The following is a 21,071-nucleotide window of genomic DNA, read 5'->3' as shown; positions in this document are numbered from 1 at the left end:
CCTATTCCCCTTACAATTGAATCCCCTATCACTCTAGCTCTCCCACTCTTTTTCTTGTCCTCCTGTGCAGCAGAGCCACCCACGGTGCCATGGACTTGGCTGCTGCTGCCCTCCCCTGATGAGTCATCCCCCTCAACAGTACCCAATGCGGTCTATCTGTTTTGCAGGGGGATGACCACAGGGGACCTCTGCACTACCTTCCTTGCACTGCTCTTCCTGTTGGTCATCCATTTCCGATCTGACTTTGTACCCTTTACCTGCGGTATGACCAACTCACTAAACGTGCTATTCACGTCATTCTCCAGTGTGAATCCACCCGCAGCTCCAGTGCCACAATGCGGTCCGTAAGGAGCTGCAGGCAGATACACTTCCCCCACACATCGTCGTCAGGGACATCCGAAGCGTCCCTGACTTCCCACATAGTACAGGAAGAGCATAACATGTGTCTGAGCTGTCCTGCCATGACTTAAGCCTTAGACACTGGTTTGAATAAGTTGCTGAGACAACAGTGGAAAGGGTCTGCTTCAACATTAATATAGACAGAACCATTAGCCTGAGGCGTTTCAACATGAGCTGAATGGGAAACCAGTTACCCCACAGCGCCCGTGTCTGCAAGCATTTTGATGCCAACAATGATGTTATTGTCACTGTTTAAATAAAATTATTGAAACAAATAACCAAAAATGGACACAGCAAGAGGATGTGAATATTATTCAGAATTATTTATCATTATTTGATTTGTAAATGAGGTTCTGATGGTAACACATTCTCTTTACAAGTTTCAAATTCTTCAGCTCTGTCCCAACGAATGATATAAATTAAGGATAACAAAATTAAACAGGCTTCTTTCTGTCTTCAGTCGAACCAGTAATCCTATCCAAATGATTCCCAGCATACTTTTATCTTTCTGAAGTTTCGCAACTAGTGCAAAATATATATTTAAAATAAGCGCAATATTACGAGAGTAGAAAGAATGCATCAAGGGCACTGTTTTCACCCCGGGGAGATCAGAACTTGATTTACTGGGACTGCCAAGAATTCAGAGCCAGAAGGTCGCAGATTCAATTCCCAGTCGGTGCAAAGGTAGCAGTTGGGAAACTCGAATTGATCTCTGTTAGCGCGAATGTACCCTCCAAGAATCACTCGTCACTCAGGGTCGGTCCATACCTCAAAACGGTTTATTACGCCGGCGGGCCGATGAAGCAACTGGTGGGTCCAGGTACCTCTCTCCCTTTGGATCTGATCGAGGTTTTGTCGTACCTGTCCCACCATCCACAAACCATAAGCGTGACAGAGTTGCCCTCGTCGGAGCTTTCCGGCATCTTCCTTTTCTCTGTCAATTAGACGATTAATTGTTTTGGCATGTGTCTCGATTATTGAAATTCTATCATGCCTTCCCTTCGTAAGTCGGCTTGGTCTTTCTGATTCTGCTCTGCCCGCTCTAACAGTTCCCTCATCACCTCTTTAAGTTGTTCCACCTTTTCATTCAGCCCTTGTATATCTCGTGAGTTTACTATGGAGGTCCCGGTATTAAAGCCGGTAGCAACGTCATTAATTATTCCCCTCTTATGCCTATGCACCTGCTCTTGTCCTCGGAACCTACTGGTACCCATGGCATCGGCAGCCTGCTGCATTACAACCTTATTTAATGCTTAACATTATGCATTAAAATTATGCTACAGGTGCCGTTGCTCTAGGGGAAAATCTTTCTCTATAACAATCTCACACTCCTCAGAAGAATCAGACAATATTCCTGCTCTTAATCATTTATCCTGCTGAAAAATGCACACGGCTGGACCTGTGTACGATGGGTTTACTCAACTGTCTTTATTATGCGTATTCACCCAGGTAGATGGTAAATCAAACATCAAAGTCAAATACGATGTAACAAAAAACAAAGTGTGTCTTTAGTCTTTGAGGTGAGTCATTGCCAAGCAACCAGAGAATGTGGTTGGCCAAGATCTTGCAGGATTGTGCATTTGTCTTCGAAGAAGAGCACTTGCCTCAGTGAGGAGGGAACCAGAGACCGTGGAACTGCACGCGAGCGAACTGTCAACACTTTCATGAGAAGAGCGGAGTAAATTGGCAAGAGAAAAAAACTGTTTCCTCACATCTTTTCACACAGATAGACCCCACTATCAAGAACATATGTGAACTCGGTTAAGCGGATTAAGGTTTCAAGGTTTTAGCTGTTACTCAACTGAAACAAACATGATTGAAATATTTTCTGGAATAACGACGAAAGATTCTGAGATGTTACCGTAGGAATACTTAACACACTTGTATCAGTGTATGTCAGCTTGCCTCACTTAGTCGCAACAGACTGCAGGTGCTGGAAATCTGAATCCAAACAGAAAATGCTGCAAAACTTTGAGCAGGTCAGTCAATGTTCGTGGAGGGAACTAACAGATCAATGTTTCAGGTGTGGAACCTATTGAAGTGGAGGATATTATAGATCAACTGCATTTAAAAAGGAACAGAACAAAGGGAAGGAGGAAGGAATCAAACAAAAAACTCACACACAACCACACCCACACCCACAGATATAGACGCGCACCCACTTAGTACTGTAGTACTCTCTGGCCTTTGCGTCAGAGGTTTGTCGGTTCAAGCCCCAGCCAAGTCTTAAGCGCATAATTCAGGCTGATACTTCAGTGTAGCATTGAGTTGGTGCAGCAATGTTGGAGGGTCCATCATAAAATGAATGGCCTAGAAATGATTTGGGGCGCCCAATACGGCAAGCCAATATGGTATGCACACATTCCACACTCTAAGTGCGCTACTCGCCCTTCTGGTAGGCTCCAGAATACGAATCCTTGGCCCGCTGCTGAAACAAGCGTTAGGCTCTTTGCGTATTCAAAGGGGGCCAAACTCCTGATATAGGACTTCCTCCTCAAATTGGACTGCCCTGAATGCAGCTGGCACCGGTACAGCTGTGTTTAGGGTAACCATGTCTGCCTGCGGCCTATCGCTGGAGGCCGTCATTAAAAAAGGCCGGGCTTGTAAAAACAATACTTACCTGAATGATGAGCCAATGAGGAGCAGGAGTACTTCTAGTTCCACAGCAGTCCCGAAGACTGTTGCCAGCCCCGGCTCGACCCCTCTCCCCAGGATCCTTTTGGGGGCTGCTGACAGGCTCGCAACAGCTTGAAATGGATGTAATTTATCTTGTTTATTGGGAATTTGCTGTGGACAAATTGGCTGCCACATATCCTACTTTACAACAGTGACCACACTTCAAAAGTACTCCTTGACTCGAATCTTTTTGTGACATCCTGAGGTCATATAAACCTCCATATAAATGCAAGTTATTTATTTTTAAATGTATTTAATCCATGAGCAAGACTGAAATGTATAATATTAATCCTATTTTTTCAAATAAAATCCTGTACATTCTTACCATCTGCAGAGTGCTAATAAAGCAGTGACATGCAGCCTGCACAGGGTACAGGCTGGCTTATAGTCTTTGAAATTATTTGAGGTTCTATTTACTACTAAGAGGCAAGTTCAGGCAATCAGCGTATATAGCCGGAGAGATTTATCGGCATATACTTGTTCAGGCAGCAGGGTCTGACGGATCATAGAAGCCTATATCGAGGTCGGTACATAAATCTTCATTGTTTTTGTGCATTCCTTTGTGTTTATTTCTATTCCCGGGTTATGTAGTTCACAACAGCATTGGTTTACGATGGTGGTTTATGTGTCTTGTGCGGTACTGTTGGAACTACTTGTGAATGTTAACGAGAATGTCCTAAATCCTTCCTGCCAGCACATTCACGCAACTGATAATCCTTGTCTTTCTTGGCTCCTTTCTGTGTCTCTGTCCTGTCTCTGTGTTTCACTATTTTTCTGATTTCTTTGTTACTCTCATATTCTTTGGATTTGAGTATGAGTAAATAGAGGGCGGGGGGCGGGAAATTGCCCTCCGCCCCATTTCGGATGGATAATTAAAATTAGCGCCCGGCAGGAGTCGGAGGGAAGAGCCAGGAAATTGGGCTCTTAGAGTTCTATAAAGCCTCGCAGCGGTTTCGGGCGCTGTTAGAGGCAGTATCGGGGCGGGTTCGGCTCGGGAGTGGGGCGGTGTCCATCAGCGCGATGCGGATGTGCCGCGACACACTGACACATCGCAACGTCCCTCCCCTTCAGTTAAAGGGGAGGGATGCCGCGAGGCCTAGTGAGGTCTCTGTGTGGTGCCCACTGGGTCACTCGGGAGGGGTTGGGCTGGGCCAGTGGCCCGGCACACAAGAGGGGGTGCTGGGCTGCCTGTTAGTGTCCCGGCCGAACCAACGGCCACCATTGTTGGCCGACAGCAGTTTTAAAAAATGGCGGCTATGGTGGTGTGCCCACCCCTTTAAGGGCATCCGTGCCACCCAGCCACCGGCAGCTTTGCGTCTCCCAAAGCTGTCAGTGGCACTGACGGGCGACAGCCGTGCTCCTGCGGGGCAATTCCCTCCGCGGGGTGCAAAAGGGGTCGCCGCCGGGCGGTAAGGGGACAATTGCAGATGGGTTGCAATGGTGATCTTATTGAAACATGCAAAATGATTACAGGGTTTGACAGGGTAGATGCAAGGCGGATGTTTCCTCTGGCTGAGGAGTCTAGAACTAGGGGTCACGGTCTCAGAATAAGGGGTCGGCCATTTAGGACTGAGATGAGGAGAACTTTTTTCACTCAGTGTGTGGTGAATCTTTGGAATTCTCTACCCCAGAGGGCTGTGGAGGCTCAGTCGTTGAGTATATTCAAAGCAGAGATTTTTGGATGTTAAGGGAATCAAGGGATATGGGGATAGTGCAGGAAAGTGTTGAGGTAGATCAGCCACGATCTTATTGAATGATGGAGCAGGCTCGAAGGGCTAAATGGCCTACTACTGCTCTTAATTCTTATGTTCTTATGTTCTTATTCTCCCTATTTTCTCTCTCATCATCAGTTTCCATTTTTTTGTGATCTCAGTCCGTTGTTCCATGAGATCCAGTGGCAAGCAGGGTGATTATATTAACACACCACTCATCTCACTTGGGAGTCAAAAATGAAATATTGTGTGAATTAGAGAAGGAAATATTTAACAAAACCAAAGTTGGTTTTATGCAAAGAAAGCACTTGCTGAGACAGCAGTGAACAGCAGAAAATAAATGGGCAATAATGTAGCAGAAAACAATATAAAAACATGGGAGGAATATTTACTTCCCGATGTGCTGGGAGCTGGGGGAAGACTGTGGGGTGGGGGGGTGGGGGGGGTGGAGGACAAAGAAATATGGGCTTTTCCCGCACGCTGTGGTGATTTAACATAAAGCGTGGAATTAAATCTCCACAGCCCGCGTCTTATGTCTTCCCCGCTTGGAAGTCAGCCTGATTGGCAGGCGTGGCTTTCAGTTGGGCGGGGAGCACTCTGGAGGAGGCCACTGAACCAGGTCTGATCTCTGAGCGGTCAGATCCCAAGGTGGGTCTGGTCCCTTACCCCGGGAGGGGTTTCGATCCAAATGTGGGTCCTGTTGTGTATCTGTAAAGCATGCACTCCCATGATCGGCCACCAGGGAGTGCATCCCCTGAAGTCCCAAGGGATCCCAGCATCCCTTGGGAGCACTGTATATAAGCCGGCCCCTAAGGCCTGTTCCTCACTCTGGAGTGTCTTAATAAAGACTGAGGTCACTGTTACTTTAACCTCCCTGTGTGCAGTCTCATCTGTGTTAGGAACACAATAACTGGCGACGAGTATACGAATCCAACACACAGATGCAGCAAACTGTGGGCATCCTGGAGAAGTTCTCGGAGGATGAGGACTGGGAAGCCTATGTGGAACGACTAGACCAGTACTTTGTAGCCAACGAGCTGGACGGAGAAGGAAGTGCTGCAAAAAGGAGAGCGGTCCTCCTCACGGTCTGCGGGACACCGACCTACAGCCTCATGAAGAATCTTCTAGCTCCAGTGAAACCCACAGATAAGTCATATGAGGAGCTGTGTACACTGGTTCGGGAGCATCTTAACCCGAGTGAGAGCGGGCTGATGGCGAGGTATCGGTTCTACACGTGCCAGCGATCTGAAGGTCAGGAAGTGGCGAGCTACGTCGCCGAGCTAAGGCGACTTGCAGGACAATGTGAGTTTGATGGCTACCTGGAGCAAGTGCTCAGAGACTTTTTTGTACTGGGCATTGGCCACGAGACCATTCTACAAAAACTTTTGACTGTAGAGACACCGACCCTCAGTAAGGCCATTGCAATAGCACAGGTGTTTATGTCCACCAGTGATAACACCAAACAAATAATCCAGCACACACGTGCGAGCAATGTTCATAAATTAACTGGAACTATGTTTGTGAACAGAAATGTACAGGGCAGAACCCACGATGCTGCAACTGCCAGCAGGCCTCAGGTGACCCAGATGACTCAGAGTCCGCAACAAAGAATGAATGCAAGGCAATTGTTGGCATTGTGGAGGCTTCCATTCAGCCTATTCATGCCGCTTCAAAGGGTACGTTTGCAAGAGCTGTGGAACAATGGGGCACCTCCAACCCAGCTTGCAGATGAGCTGCAAGCTCTGCAAAACCTGCTAACCACCACATGGCAGAGAAAGATCGGTGCATGGTGGATCAAAGCAATTTCGAGCCTCAGAGAGAGGAGGCAGATGCTGAAGTTCATGGGGTGCACACATTTTCGACGAAATGTCCACCTTTAATGCTAAATGTAAAGTTCCATGGCTTACTCGTAGCCATGGAACTGGACACTGGCGCTAGCCAATCCATCATGAGTAAAAAGATGTTTGAGAGACTGTGGTGCAGCAAGGCACTCAAACCAGCCCTGAGCCCCATTCACACGAAACTGAGAACGTACACCAAAGAGCTTATCACTGTCCTGGGCAGCGCCATGGTCAAGGTCATCTATGAGGGCACGGTGCATGAACTGCCACTCTGGATTGTCCCGGGCGATGGCCCCACACTGCTTGGAAGGAGCTGGCTGGGCAAAATCCGCTGGAACTGGGATGAATTCCGAGCGCTATCACATGTCGATGAGGCCTCATGTACCCAGGTACTTAACAAATTTCCTTCTCTTTTTGATCCAGGCATTGGAAACATTTCCAGGGCGAAAGTGCGGATCCACTTGGTCTCAGAGGCATGACCCATTCACCACAAGGTGCAAGCGGTACCTCACATGATGAGGGAGAGAGTGGAAATCGAGCTGGACAGGCTGCAACACGAGGGCATCATCTTCCCGGTGGAATTCAGCGAGTGGGCCAGCCCGATTGTTCCAGTACTCAAAAGTGATGGCACGGTCAGGATTTGCGGCGATTATAAAGTAACTATTAATTGTTTCTCGCTACAGGACCAATGCCCGCTACTTAAGGCAGACGACCTATTTGTGACGCTGGCAGGAGGCAAGACGTTCACCAAGCTCGACCTGACTTCGGCCTACATGACGCAGGAGCTGGAGGAGTCTTCGAAGGGCCTCACCTGCATCAACACGCACAAGGGACTGTTCATCTACAACAGATACCCGTTTGGAATTCGGTCGGCTGCTGCGATCTTCCAGATCTTCCGGAGAGCCTACTCAAGTTGGTTCCACGCACGGTGGTTTTTCAGGACGACATATTGGTCACAGGTCAGGACACCGTCGAGCACCTACAAAAACTGGAGGAGGTTTTCCAGCGACTGGATCACATAGGGCTGCGGCTGAATAGGTCGAAATGTGTCTTCACGGCAACAGAAATTGAGTTTTTGGGGAGAAAGATCGCTGCAGACTGCATTCGGCCCACAGACGCCAAGACAGAGGCTATCAGGAACGCGCCCAGGCCACAGAACGTCACGGAGCTGCGGTCGTTCCTGGGACTCCTCAACTATTTTGGTAACTTCCTACCGGGGTTAAGCATCCTCTTGGAGCCCCTACATGTGTTATTGCTTAAAGGTGAGAACTGGGTACGGGGAAAAAAACAAGTAATTGCTTTTGAGAAAGCCAGAAACATTTTATGTTCCAACAAGCTGCTTGTTTGTATAACCCGTGTAAAAGACTTGTGCTAGCATGTGATGCGCCGTCGTACGGAGTCGGGTGTGCATTACAACAAGCTAATGTTGCGGGGAAGTTGCAACCTGTCGCCTATGCCTCCAGGAGCTTGTCGAAGGCCGAGAGGGCCTACAGCATGATTGAGAAAAAGGCATTAGCGTGTCCCCGATCCCGGAGAGGGTTCGATCCCAAGGGGGGTTCGATCCTTTACCCTGGGTGGGGGTTTGATCCCAAGGTGGGTCCGATCCCTTTTTCCGGGAGGGTGTTTGATCCCAAGGTGGACAGAGAGTAGTGGTGAACGGTTGTTTTTCAGACTGGAGTGAGGTGTTTCCCAGGGGTTGGTATTAGGACCACTGCTCTTTTTGATATATATTAATGACTTGAACTTGGGTATAAGGGGCATAATTTCAAAGTTTGCAGATGACACAAAACTCGGAAATGTAGTCAACAATGAGGCGGATAGTAACAGACTGCAGGAAGACAGATTGGTGAAATAGGCAGACCCATGGCAGACAAAATTTAACACAGAGAAGTATGAAGTGGTACAATTTGAAAGGAAGAAAGAGGAGAGACAATATAGACTAAATGGTACAATTTAAAAGGGGATGCAGGAACAGAGAGACCTGGGGGTCTATGTACATAAATCTTTGAAGGTGGTAGGAAAAGTTGAGAAGGCTGTTAAAAAGTAAATTACATCCTTGGCTTTATTAAAAGAGGAATATAATATAAAATCAAGCAAGTTGTACTAAACCTTTATGAAACACTGGTTCGGCCTCAACTGGAGTATTTGTTCAATTCTGAGGACCACATTTTTAAGAGAGATATCATGGCCTTGGAGAGGGTGCAGAAGAGATTTACCAGAATGGTATGAGGGACTATGGTTATGTGAAGAGACTGGAGAAGCTGTGGTTGTTCTCCTTAGAACAGAGAAGATTAAGAGAAGATTCGATATGAATGGTTTTGATCCATTAAATAAGTTGAAGCTGTTTCCAGTGGAAGAAGGGTCAGTAACCGGAAGACACAGATTTAAGGTGATTGGACAAAGAACCAGAGGGGGGAATGAGGAAAAATGTTTTTACACAGCGAGTTGTAGTGATCTGAAAGGGAGGTGGAAACAGATTAAATAGCAACATTGAACAGAGAATTGGATAAATACGAAGGGAAAATATTTACAGGACTATGGGGAAAGAGCAGGGGAATGAGATTAATTGGATAACTCTACCAAAGAGCCGGCACAGGCAGGATGGGCCGAATGGCCTCCTTCTGTGCTGTATCATTCTATGATTCTATTATTCTATATATCTTCAATGTCTTATCATTGTCTGGATTACAGGTTAGAAAAAGCTGACTGTAATCTTCAACTGGTACCTAGCTTATCAATGGGTTGTGTTAACTCTGGTTTGGGGGGAGGAAGATCAGCTGGGTTTCCTGCTCACGGTTGGACATTAGATAAGGCACAATTGAACTTAGCTATTGATGTGGAGTATTACAAAGATACTCGACACAAGTCTGATTTGGAGAAAAGAATTGTTTATTGTGCACTCGATTGAGGGAGAGACAGCTTCTGCACGAGTTCAGTAACTCGATGACCCAAACCAGCTGTTCTCTCCGAACAATCGTCCATTACTGTTTTTATACAGTCAAAATACATACAAAATCATGAAGTTCCGCGCAGAGGTTTTCCATTTGTTGTTTCCCTGCCGTGTTACAAAATTTTTGTCTACCTACTATGATTAATTGGTTAATACAGTTATATTGACAGCAAGCTTCATTACCTCCCCTGTGTGCCTTTTATCTGATAAGTTACATGCCACATCATTAGCAGGTCTGTGAACTCTTGCCCTCTTGGCCTAACTGTTTTCAACCTGATCTATCTTCCTGAGAGTTCTAATTTTATCATTTTCCCTGTGTTCGTAACATGTATTTTTTCTCAGAGCCTTGCTTTTGGTTTTTAACTTTAATTAATTAGGTTCCCTCTACTTAATTTTTTTTCTAGAATCCCCCATTTGGTCAGATGGTACTCCAAATACCCACCCTGACCAATAAATTTCCTTTCCCTATCTTGATTCATGTGTCTCCCGCCCCGATTTTGTTGATCAGGTGGGGCATTCACGACTCATATCAGGTATTCGTGCCATTGTTGTGGTTGCTCCCCCTTATGTGGACCTAGCAAAGACTTCCTCGGTTCTTTGTTAATGGCCTTAGCCAAGGATTTTATTCTGCGCCTCTTATATCTGCCAGGACCACCACCAGCTGCACTATGACTAAAACATGGGATATAAATCTAATCCAAGGGTATATGTGCAAATTCAGTCCAAAGTTATAGAACCGAGCAAACCACGATGGTTCAACCAATTCTGTGTCAGTGTCCTTTTGTAGTTTTTCAACTTGTTCCTCCAAGACGACATATTTAAATTGTTGTTCAAACACACTCCTTTCCAGTGTCAACTGCTCTTCGCTAAATTTAGGTATTGTTTTCCTTGTGGCTCCTCTAAACCTTTATGCCCCGTTTTTATCGTATCTACCACCATTCCGTTGACGTTTTCTTCCTCCAGCTCGGGATATATTGTATATCCTTTTATGTTGATTTCATGTTTAGGCTTCAGACAGAAGTTAGGGCATCTGATGGGGCATGTTATTTCCTCTCCCACAGTCAGGTTAGCGGCTGTAGTGCTGACGTAATCTCCGCCCGTCTCCTTGTGATGCTGCTGTGGTTTCATAGTCCAATGCCCATGGTGTGATGCTTAGAACGCATCCCTTCTCTTGGCCATATCCACACTCATCCTCGCCCTCCTGAAACGACTCTCGGCATAACACAACCTGGTTATTCTTATAACAATCCATTATAGACACACCCTTGGTCTTATTCCCATTTTTAATAACATACTGATGCAGCTTGTGGTACCTTACTCGTGTTTTGTTTCTTACTTCCCCTATGTTTGGAACCTTGTCCTTCAGTAAGGTTATACTGTGGAATGTTTACTATGAACCCTATTATGTTCTGGTAGCCAGTGATGTATCTATTCTCAGGGACCCATGCGTGGCTATTCCTCCGAACCTGACAGGCTTGGCTAGGATTTTTATCCAGCATCCAAGTTTCAAAAACATCGTTGGTTATCCAGTCCAGGATCTCCCCGTTCTGTAACTGTTCTAAATTATGTTCCACTGAGGCCAGCACCTATGCTCCATACCCAGCACATACGGCGGCCGCACTTGCTTTAGCGGTTCGATGATCTTTGCATGATCTCTCAAGGTGTGGGCTACCTGCAGTATCTCCCGTTCAGTCCTATCCCCTAGTTGGGCCTGCAGCTCGTTGTTATCATCTCCTCTTTCTAACAGCCCTTTTAGGGTACGGGTTACAGTACTGACTTGCCCGTCTATGGCCTGAAGGTCTATTGTGTTGACTGTTGAGACCCCGGCCACATAGCCCACACGTACCATTTCTAATATGCCCCTCTTTCTCCTCGTCTTTCGGGTCATCACGAATTTCATGGTGTTAGATTCTGGCCCTTTCAAGGCTCGTAGTGTCAGCTTCTTATATAGTGCCACCATGCTGGACCCACAGAAACTGGGGATAGTTATATCTGTCAGATTTAGAAATACTGTTATCACCCGCTGTCGCACCCCAAAGTGGATTCTGTCTTTCATTCGTTTCATCACCAACCTCTCCGGAACCACCCCCCTCCCCCCCAACCCCCGGTCATATCTGGGCATAGCGGGGTTCCGGTGGGGGGCAGTAGTAACGGGGCTGTGGTAGTTGGTGTGGCAGTGGTGATGGGTCTACCTCAGGGAACAACCCTCTAGCACCGCGAGCCCCATTTGTGCCTTTGGAGGGCGGGCATAACTTCTGCTCATCCTGACCTTGCTGAGGTACTCCTGAGAATTGAGTGAACTGTGGTGCGTGCGTTATCTGCACTCCCTCCTTCCGGGTGCACTGTTTTTATCTCTTCTCCACCATCCCCCCCCCTCCCCCCAGGCTACATGACATACCACGGTCTCATTTACCCAAATTGTCAACTTTGTATAAGCCCATCCCCCCGGGTGTTTCAAGCCCTTTGTATACCGTTTTAGGTACATCATTCCGACGCTGCACTTTAAGTCTACTGTTGTTTCAACCGTCATCATCAGCTTTCCGGCATCAAAACCAACGTCACCCGAATCCATGTAATACACGCCTTGCTGTTCCTCAGTCGGTTGGCCCTGTTTTATGGTAGCTTCTCCCAGGCCAATGAGGATTGAGGCGCCTGTCAGAATCTTTGCAACGAGCCACATTTTTCCTGTTGAGAGATTATAGCCCGGCATCCCAGGGTTCAATGAGATTCTTATCATTTCTATTTCAACCGGATTGTTTGCACCGTTTCTCTGGACGTGTGCCCTTTCCCAGATCCATTTTATTATGCACATGTGTCACCACTGATTACCACCTCATGTTGTCTGCTCCACCTAGGTGCAAATCCTGGTTTATCTGCCACTTCCTTAACCATTACCTTAGCCCCCACCTCGGGGATTATAACTGAAGTATTTGTCCCATCGTCTTCATCTTCCTCTCTCTGTCTTTCTCGGACCTCCTGTCGCATACCTTTCAACTGCTCACTCAATTCCATCACATACTTCCTGATTCTATCCCGTAATGGTCCTAATTCTGCTCCTCCTGTCACTATTCCTTCTGGTAACCTCTTTGTGAGTCAGGTCATTAATTCATACGGGTTAATCCCGTGGTCTGGTTTGGGGTGGCGCGCAACCTCATTAATATTGTGGGTAGTAATTCTGGCCAGAATTGTCTGGTTTCCTGTATTCAAAAACAAGTGATAGTTTATAAACTATCTTAACATACAAGTGCTCGCAATTCAAGTTCTCGCAAATCATTTCCAAGGCTACTTCCATATCTTACCTTGTCTCCTCCAAATGGCATTTCTGTCTTTCATCAGAGAAAATGGCATTTTTAGATTGTTTCCAAACGTTTTAGTTTTATTTTTTTTTAAAAAGAGATCAAATTTTACAAATTTGCATACACTTGAACTGTAGGTTGGCATCATTGGTTAGTACCAACATTTAACATTTTATTTTGCGAGTCCTTTTGATGGAAAACATTCTTTCAATAGATCTCTTTCAGATCAACACAAAAAAAATCTCAAACACCAAAATAATTCTAAAGAGGTGCAATTTTAAATATATCTCAGTATTTTGTTGTGCCTTTTCATAACCAGTGGTACTTGAAACCTTCACAACAAAATTAACTCTTTGCTGTTCCCATCCTAATTGCTGCTCCCCTTGTGTAGTATTAATAATGTCAAATATGGTAATAGTGTTTTTTTTAAATATTGGAATTCTCATTTATGCTTATAGTTTAAACTTATTATGTCTAGGTGATTCACAGATCACAGAATGCAAATACTTGTTTTATAATTATGTGCCTAACTTCTGTTTTAGAAGCTGAACATTAAAAAAATTCCAAGTAGGAATAGCATTAGTAGCAAATCTTTTGCTCTGTAACTTCAAGATATAGTTTGTGATATAGTACCCCATAAATTACATCTTTTTAAGCCTCAGCTTCTGACATAGAAGTTGAGGTAAAGTTACACAGATGTGTACTTTTATTATTGCTATTAAAAAGGTTTCCAAACCCAAGATTTTCTAATACAACCAAAATGTTTATCAAGGAGAATCACCTGAAATATCTCAAAATCCCAATTCAAATTTGTACTGTCAATCTTTTATTTAAATCTCTTTTATTTTAAAAAAAGAAAAACGAGGGCGTAGCTACCCCCAGCCAGTAGCCGTGAGAAACCCATGCAGGCTTTTTTTTAAAGGCATACAGTCTCCCTTCTCCTTTCTTTATCTCATTCCTAGACTAAATGTATTGTCTTTCAACCCAATTGTAATCAATGATTACATGTTTTCTTTTGACAAGTAAGCGAGCGCATCGGAATTTAAAAATAAAACGTGACCACCCATTTCTTTTACTGTAATCCAATTAGAACGTCCAAATTTCAGTGCTCCGTAAATCATAATCAAAATAAATCTGCACCTGCGTTTCTAACTTAAAATGTAATTCAATTCTAGGTTCACTTTCTTAAAACTTCCCACATCTAGGCCAACACTATAAAGGGTTAAAAACTTTCAACTCTCAGTCTGAAAAGTGGGTGGAGCTAAAGCAAACAAACAGCTGCACCATTTTTCTTTTGAAAAAACAACAGGCTTTCAGACAAATGGAAAATGTATTAAGTCCCACCAACTTTTCATTCAACAAAGCTTATTTTCTTTTTTTTTCCTGGTTTCCTTGTTTTTCTTCGTCAGTCTCTGACCCAACCGTCCAGTGGGCGTCATTGTAGGCACTGACGTATTACCATTAATCCTGCTTTGGCTGTTTTCTTATTTTTCTGTTTCTCCCACCATAATTTCTATTTGGCCGGCTCCATTTTAGGATCCCACCTGTCACTTAACATAGTCATTATTAATCTTTATCAGATATCACCCGTCCCTCTGCTTGGTTTCCCTTAAACCCAGAATCTATGGCCCCACCAATATTTTCCTATTGATTTAAACTGTATTCTTAGATACTGATTGTCCCTTCCTAGAGTCTACAATCCCATCAATACCTTATAATCTCACGTTTGGGCACGTCTACCCTTTCACTAGATTCTGTGAACTGTCTCCAAGCCTTTGGACGCCCCTAGCGTCCAGCTGGACTAACAATACTGATTGCCTCCCTAATCTGGTTCCTTAAACCTAGAGTTTGCAACCACTACCGGTTTCTCACTTTGACGTATATAGTGACGGATATACAACACATTTAAATTGCCTCCAAGTCTTTTGCACCATAACAGACTTTTCACAGATTCAGGTACCCCGGGCAACAGGTACGTTTCTTAACAGCTTACATCGGATTATGAGTGGTAGTTTAAATATACTCACTCATGATGCTTCTGTAAATGCCCGTCTGTCGGTTTACTGTAGGTACCCTGCTCTCAGCGCCAATTGATGTGGAGTATTACAAAGATATTCGATACAAGTCTGTTTTAGAGAAAAGAACCATTTATTGTGTATTCGATTAAGGGAGAGACAGCTTCTACACGAGTTCAGTAACTCGGTGACCCAAACCAGCTGTTCTCTGTGAACAATTGTCAGGTTACTGTTTTTATACAGCCAAAATAAATACAAAATCATGAAGTTCCGCACGGAGGCTTTCCATTTGTTGTTTCCCTGCCGCGTCACAAAATCTTTGCCTACCTACTATGATTAATTGGTTAATACAATTATATTGACAGCAAGCTTTGTTACCTCCTCTGTGCGCCTTTTATCTGATAAGTTACGTGCCACATCATTCTCAGGTCTGCGAACTTTTGTCCTCTTGGCCTAACTGCTTTCAACCAGTTGAGATGTGTTTCAATCGTCTTTTGTTTCCCGTAATCTCTTACCACCCCATGTGACCTAGCCTTGGAGTGTATTTTTCCCAACTGTCTGGCTTATACTGTGATAAGATGATCTACCCGGGGACTGGGAGAAATTTAGAACTCAGCAGAGGAGGACAAAGGGTTTGATTAGGGGAGGGAAAATGGAGTATGAGAAGAAGCTTGCAGGGAACATTAAGGCGGATTGCAAAAGTTTCTATAGGTTTGTAAAGAGAAAAAGGTTAGTAAAGACAAACATAGGTCCCCTGCAGTCAGAATCAGGGGAAGTCATAACGGGGAACAAAGAAATGGCAGACCAATTGAACAAGTACTTTGGTTCGGTATTCACTAAGGAGGACACAAACAACTTTCCGGATATAAAAGGGGTCAGAGGGTCTAGTAAGGAGGAGGAACTGAGGGAAATCTTTATTAGTCGGGAAATTGTGTTGGGGAAATTGATGGGATTGAAGGCCAATAAATCCCCAGAGCCTGATGGACTGCATCCCAGAGTACTTAAGGAGGTGGCCTTGGAAATAGCGGATGCATTGACAGTCATTTTCCAACATTTCATTGACTCTGGATCAGTTCCTATCGAGTGGAGGGTAGCCAATGTAACCCCACTTTTTAAAAAAGGAGGGAGAGAGAAAACAGGGAATTATAGACCGGTCAGCCTGACCTCAGTAGTGGGTAAAATGATGGAATCAATTATTAAGGATGTCATAGCAGCGCATTTGGAAAATGGTGACATGATAGGTCCAAGTCAGCATGGATTTGTGAAAGGGAAATCATTCTTGACAAATCTTCTGGAATTTTTTGAGGATATTTCCAGTAAAGTGGACAAAGGAGAACCAGTTGATGTGGTATATTTGGACTTTCAGAAGGCTTTCGACAAGGTCCCACACAAGAGATGAATGTGCAAAGTTAAAGCACATGGGATTGGGGGTAGTGTGCTGACGTGGATTGAGAACTTGTTGTCAGACAGGAAGCAAAGAGTAGGAGTAAATGGGTACTTTTCAGAATGGCAGGCAGTGACTAGTGGGGTACCGCAAGGTTCTGTGCTGGGGCCCCAGCTGTTTACATTGTACATTAATGATTTAGACGAGGGGATTAAATGTAGTATCTCCAAATTTGCGGATGACACTAAGTTGGGTGGCAGTGTGAGCTGCGAGGAGGATGCTATGAGGCTGCAGAGTGACTTGGATAGGTTAGGTGAGTGGGCAAATGCGTGGCAGATGAAGTATAATGTGGATAAATGTGAGGTTATCCACTTTGGTGGTAAAAACAGAGAGACAGACTATTATCTGAATGGTGACAGATTAGGAAAAGGGAAGGTGCAACAAGACCTGGGTGTCATGGTACATCAGTCATTGAAGGTTGGCATGCAGGTACAGCAGGCGGTTAAGAAAGCAAATGGCATGTTGGCCTTCATAGCGAGGGGATTTGAGTACAGGGGCAGGGAGGTGTTGCTACAGTTGTACAGGGCCTTGGTGAGGCCACACCTGGAGTATTGTGTACAGTTTTGGTCTCCTAACTTGAGGAAGGACATTCTTGCTATTGAGGGAGTGCAGCGAAGATTCACCAGACTGATTCCCGGGATGGTGCGACCGACCTATCAAGAAAGACTGGATCAACTGGGCTTGTATTCACTGGAGTTCAGAAGAATGAGAGGGGACCTCATAGAAACGTTTAAAATTCTGACGGGTTTAGACAGGTTAGATGCAGGAAGAATGTTCCCAATGTTGGTGAAGTCCAGAACCAGGGGTCTCAGTCTAAGGATAAGGGGTAAGCCATTTAGGACCGAGATGAGGAGAAACTTCATCACCCAGAGAGTGGTGAACCTGTGGAATTCTCTACCACAGAAAGTAGTTGAGGCCAATTCACTAAATATATTCAAAAGGGAGTTAGATGAAGTCCTTACTACTCGGGGGATCAAGGGGTATGGCGAGAAAGCAGGAAGGGGGTACTGAAGTTTCATGTTCAGCCATGAACTCATTGAATGGCGGTGCAGGCTAGAAGGGCTGAATGGCCTGCTCCTGCACCTATTTTCTATGTTTCTATGTTTCTATGTTACCTTCCTGAGAGTTCTAATTTTATCATTTTCCCTGTGTTCGTAGCATGTATTTTTTCTTTTTTCTCACAGCCTTGCTTTTGGTTTTTAACTTTACTTAATTAGGTCCCCTTTGTTTAATTAGGTTCCCTCTACTTAATTTTTTTTCTATAATATGATACTCATTAGATTGCTGAATTACTGGCAATGCTCACACTTGCAAAATATTTATGTGTGCGTGGAACAAATCTTAGCAAGATGTCTAAATCTTCAGGAAAGGGGAGAAAATTGATGAGAAAAGAGTGACATTTTAATTTTTTAAACTTGAGAAACCTTGGCCCAGATTACAAGACACACCATTGTGCTAGAATAACATATGGTATATCGGACAGCAGGGATGAAGTGATGCCAAGTTTCAATCTTAACAGTCTCAAGACTGCAGCAGGGAAGGGAAGACCGAAGCAGTTAGGGAACTCCACAGTTGTGAAGCACCTGGAAAATAATAATTTGGAGTTAGTGATGTTGAGTTAAACCTTGATTTTGATACATTTATTGTAGGCAATAAATGTGTCTCTACCCATATCCCGAGAACAAATTTGAAAAATTACTTTAAATTGAATTGCAAGAGCAGGTCTTCACATAAAGAGTAATCAGGCAGCATGGAGACAACAGCGGGATCAGGACCCGCCTCCCCCCCAACCCCCCCCCCCCGATGTCACCCGCCTCATTGCACACTGCAGTGGGGGGAATTTAGCTCTCAGTTTGGATGGATGAACTAAGATGCGCCTAATGTACTTCCTCATCCATGATGACCTTGTGATTATGAAACATACCCCTTGCAATTACCCCAGAACTTCGTCAAAGATTCAAAAGGAAGAAAAGTCGAGAGGGTATGATTTTTCATCAGGAGTAAATACTTATATCCCTTTTTAAGACCCTGGTAAACTCATTTTATATTGATTTGAGGATTTATTTTTGGCAGCATCAATTTTTCTGCTGGTATTGACATCCTAAATTAGGTTCCCCAAGGCTACTCCAGGGATGTCAATTACAGGAAAACTCCCCGTGCATCTCTGATGCATCGCAAAAAGGGGATGTGATTTCAAACTGCCTGAGGGCCAATCCAGAGCCACCTGACTAGATGAATGCAAATTTACCAGCTTCTAGCAAGGTCTTTCTGGCCACAATTTCACCTACCGAGTGTGGAGCGAGGCGGGCAATATCGGGGATGGGTCCCGACCCTGCTGTTGTCTCCATATCGGCATTCCCCTCGACTTTCCCCTGATTGGGCTTGTTAAGCCTGCCCAGCGAAGTTCCTGGTCAATTCAAAGGAAGTAAGTCTGATGATGTCATTTGATGATGCGTTATCAGCCGGTTTCCTTAAAGGGTACATGGCCAACTATATTTTGACAGTTGTGCTGTCAGTATTGTACAGCTTTGAAGTGCTGCAAACACTGACAAGCACTGCACAAAGGTGCACGGCTGCACCTTGGCTCTCCCATGACTCCCTCCAGATGCTTATGAAGGGAGTCACAGCACGCAGTGAGGTTCTCTTCCGTTCCAATGGGTGGAAGAGATCTCCCCAAGAGACCAATATTGTACAGGAGGGCACAAGCAGGAGGAGCTGGCTGCAGTGATGCAAATCTTTCAATGATCTCAGTAGATCATGAAATGTTATTGCAAAGCCAAGCCACACTCAACCTCATTCTGCTGGGCCACTCATCAGATCTCCATCACTCTGCCTTCCCTACCCTACTCCTGCACATTCTTACTCACACCAACTTACCTTGCACCTCCACCCATCCTCTCTATCTACATTATCACATTCCCATCTCACAAGCCACCCCTCACACTCACCTTCATCCTTGTCCAATCATACCAGCTAACAACACACAAGGTCTTTTAGCCAATGTTCATGTAAAGTTTTAGCTAATGTGTTGTCAAACATTAAAATCTTTATTTTGAACACTTTGCGTTCTTGGACAAATTTATGTGTACCTTTGGAAGTGGCTTAGTGAGTTGCAGTGAATGGTGAAACATAAGGCTACCCCCTGCAATGTTAATGAGTGTGAAAGCAATGGCTTGGGCATTGTCAGAATGCTTTATGTTGCTGGTGTGGAGTGGTGCCAACCTGGCACATCATGTGGCAGCCAGAGTATACAGCATCAAATGAAGTAAATCTGGCCATGGTGAGACCATCCCTGGCCTTCCCAGCAACAATATGCTCAGGTGCTGATGCCCTGTGTCCTGTGCAGCATTAGATGATTGCAGAGAAGGTTGGTGTTGTTGTTAGTGCTGCTGGTATGCCTAGTGATGCTGGTGTTGGGGCTGATTGTGCTGAGATTCTGAGGATCAAGGTGAGATTTTTACAAGGGCACTGATGCAGCTGGAATAGATGGCAGCTGAAATTGAGATGACAGAGGTGCTCTTTTGGTGGTGAGAGAGGTTGCTCCAAGGAGGCGACAGTAGATAGTTTACTGCAAACTCTTCCCACCTTCCTAAAGCGGAAAAGTGTATTCCAAATGCTGAAGGCTCCAACATTTGACATGGAAAGTGAACATAATAATAACTTTTATTTATATAGCGCCTTTAACGTAGTAAAACGTCCCAAGGCGCTTCACAACAGTATTACAAGATAAAACAGATAAATTTGACAGCGAGCCATAAACGAAGAAATTAAGGCAGAAATTAAGCTTGGTTAAAGAGGTAGGTTTTAAGGTGCATCTTAAAGGAGGAAAGAGAGGTAGAGAGGTGGAAAGGTTTAGGGAGGGAGTTCCAGAGCTTAGGGTTCAGGCAGCTGAAGGCACGGCCACCAATGGTTAAGCAGTTATAATGAGCGATGTTCAAGAGGGCAGAATTAGAGGAGCGCAGACATCGTGTGGGGTTGTAAAGCAGAAAAAGATTACAGAGCTAGGAAGGGGCAAGGCCATGGAGTGATGTGTAAACAAGGATGAGAATTTTGAAATTGAGGCGTTGTTTAACCGGTAGTCAATGTAGGTCAGTGAGCAAAGGGATGATGGGTGATTGGTGTGGGTTAGGACACGGGTTGCTGAGTTTTGGATGACCTCAAGTTTACGTCGTGTAGAATGTGGGAGGCCAGCCAGGATTGAGTTAGAGTAGTCAAGTCTAGAGGTAACAAAGGCATGGATGAGGGTTTCAGCAGCAAAAGAGCTGAGGCGGGGCGGAGGTGGAAAAAGACGGTTTTAATTATGCCGCGGAAATGTGGCTGGAAACTCATTTCAGGGTCGAATATGACACCTACATTGTGAACAGTCTTGTTCACCTTCAGATTGATGCTAGGGAGAGGGATGGAGTCAGTGGTTAGGAAACACAGTTTGTGGCAGGGACCAAAGGTACTGGCTTTGGTCTTCCCAATATTTAATTGGAAAAAATTTCTGGTCATCCAGTACTGGATGTAGAAACATAGAAACATAGAAAATAGGTACAGGAGCAGGCCATTCGGCCCTTCGAGCCTGCACCACCATTCACTGAGTTCATGACTGAACATGCAACTTCAGTACCCCATTCCTGCTTTCTTGCCATACCCCTTGATCCCCCTAGTAGTAAGGACTACATCTAACTCCTTTTTGAATATATTTAGTGAGTTGGCCTCAACAACTTTCTGTGGTAGAGAATTCCACAGGTTC

Source organism: Pristiophorus japonicus, chromosome 16 (assembly GCF_044704955.1).
Source record: "Pristiophorus japonicus isolate sPriJap1 chromosome 16, sPriJap1.hap1, whole genome shotgun sequence".
NCBI classification, from domain to species: Eukaryota; Metazoa; Chordata; class Chondrichthyes; family Pristiophoridae; genus Pristiophorus; species Pristiophorus japonicus.
The sequence above is the reverse complement of the archived record's forward strand: the minus strand, read 5'-3'. Positions refer to the sequence as shown.